Source organism: Octopus bimaculoides, chromosome 17, assembly GCF_001194135.2.
Source record: "Octopus bimaculoides isolate UCB-OBI-ISO-001 chromosome 17, ASM119413v2, whole genome shotgun sequence".
Classification (NCBI taxonomy): domain Eukaryota; kingdom Metazoa; phylum Mollusca; class Cephalopoda; order Octopoda; family Octopodidae; genus Octopus; species Octopus bimaculoides.
Genome location: NC_068997.1, coordinates 20,319,228 through 20,321,777, shown reverse-complemented (window position 1 = coordinate 20,321,777; position 2,550 = coordinate 20,319,228).

The window sequence follows — 2,550 nt, the reverse complement described above, 5'->3', positions numbered from 1 at the left end:
TTTACAAAGACACGTGTATGCGTGCGCGTGCGTGTTTGTAAGAGACAGAGTGTGAGTGAGTCAAGGGCTGTGTTGTCATATGCATACATCCACAGATGTGTGTATATTTATGCATGTACGTATACATGACAACAAACCTCTCTCTCTCACTCACACTCTGTCTCTTACAAACACACACATACATAGATGTATACAAACATATTTACAAAGACACACGTATGTATGCGCGCGTGTGGGGGGTTCCACAGTCGCCATTTATTTCAATTACTCTTGTGAGGATATTCACATAAATCATTTCTTTCATTTAATCCCCATTTTAATTTTCGTAAAAGTTTCCAAGTACCAATGAGGCTTTTTGGCACATCTTCAATTTTTCCCATTCATGAGAGGCGCCCAGCCATCATTCATCTGAGAGTCCATCTACAGAATGTCCTCAAATTTCTATACAGCATATTTTACCTTTTTTTCTTCAAGTATATAAGCAACAATTTAATTCCCGAGCAACGCCGGGTGCCTCTGCTAGTATATATATAATATAATATATATCCTTGATATTGCTATTCAATCTTCAACTCATTATTAAATGGTGTGTGTGTGTATATGATATATATATATATATATATATATATATACTAGCAGAGACACCCGGCGTTGCTCAGGATTAAAATGGCATAGTTTGTATATAATATATTACAGCTATGTTGAAATAGGCGATATGGGAAAGTGCAGCATTTGTGGAGTAAATGATGGGCTAATTTGACCAAGCAACATGCTATGCGTCCATTTGGAGTATTTCAGGCCCTAACCTGTGGGGGATATGTGATTTTTGAATGTTCTGAGAAGCTGTAAGTGGATATTCTCTCTTTTGCAGCAGTCGGCGTTATTAAGGTGGTGAGCTGGCAGAATCATTAGCGTGCCAGGCAAAATGCAACGCAACATTTCATCTGTCTTTACGTTCTGAGTTCAAATTCTACCAAGGTCAACTTTGCCTTTCATCCTTTTAGGGTCAATAAATTAGGTACCAGTTGAGTGCTGGGGTCAATGTGATTGACTTATCCCCTCCCCACAAATTTCAATCTATTTCAGGGTTGATAAATATATACACCAGTTGATTTCTGGGGTTAATGTAATTGATTGGACACCCCTCCAAAATATTAGGCTTATGCCTAAAGTAGACAGGATTCTTCTTCTTCTTCTTATTATTATTATTATTATTATCATTATTATTATTATTAAGTTCAAATTCTTCCAAGGTCAACTTTGCCTTTCATTCTTTCAAAGTCAATAAAATAAGTACCAGTTGAACACTGGGGTTGATGTAATCAACTTACCCCCTTTCTTGAACTTACTGACCTTGTGCCAAAATTTGAAACCATTATAACTATTGTTGTTGTGGTTGTTGTTGTTGTTATTAGTATCAACTAACACCCTCTGCTTAAATGTGATGGCCTTATGCTTAAATTAGAAACAAACGAAATTCACTGCTGACAACATACAGACGTTCTAAAATTTCAATCTGAGAATTCTCAATATTTTTCATGTGAAACTGAAGGAATTAATTTTCAAGCTGGATATTATTTCAATAAGGACTATTATTGGAATGATTACATTGCATCGAGGCTAGACAGCAAGGTTTGTTTTTTACAAAATATTTCCATTATTGTGTAACTCCTAAGTAAAAAATAAAAAGAAGGGAGAGAAAGAGGAGGGGGAGGAAGAGGAAGAGATTACTCTGGAGAAAGCAAAGAAGCTACTAAACAAAAAAATAAATAAATGTGAAAACAATTCTAGTGTGTAAGATGCATAATAGCCATTCAAAACATAAAGACTATTAACTTCACTTAAACATTTATGATTTGGCGTTAGTTATTTTTGTCTTACTAACTGACACAGATCTACTGCATCTCAGTAAATGAAAAAAGAAAATTAATTAATTAACATCCAAGAAAATTACTGTAAAAGAAAAAAAATTAATATTTCATTCAAACAAAATCATTGTATACCAGCTGATATGTTTAACACCAGTAACAACAACAACAACTAAAGCAACAATGATATACATGCATACTTTGTTAAATGAAAGTGTAGCAAACATTAACCAAGCTACATCATTCATGAACATACTCTCTAACAAGCAAACACTGGCCATGAAGCATTTTGCTGAAAGACCTAAAGCATAGCAGTGTTTTCTCCATAAGACAAGACACGAGCCTGCCACAGTCTATCAAAGAGACTGTGAAAACAGAATGGTAACTTACTTGTATTGGGTTGGCAACTAAGTTCCTGCCGTTTTTTTTAATTTAAATTTTTTAAAAGATTTAATAAAAAATAACTACTAACTAATCAATAATGTATTCATTTCCTAACATTCAAAAAAATTTTCAATACCTCATTGGTAGAAATCACCCGATTTCGACTCGAAAAATTGATCCAACCAAGCTCTCATTTCTGCATCAGTATTGAACGAAACTCCGTGCATAGCATTTGAAAGAGATCGAAAGAGGTGGAAATCCATTGGTGCCAAATCAGGAGAGTACGGCGGGTGTGGCA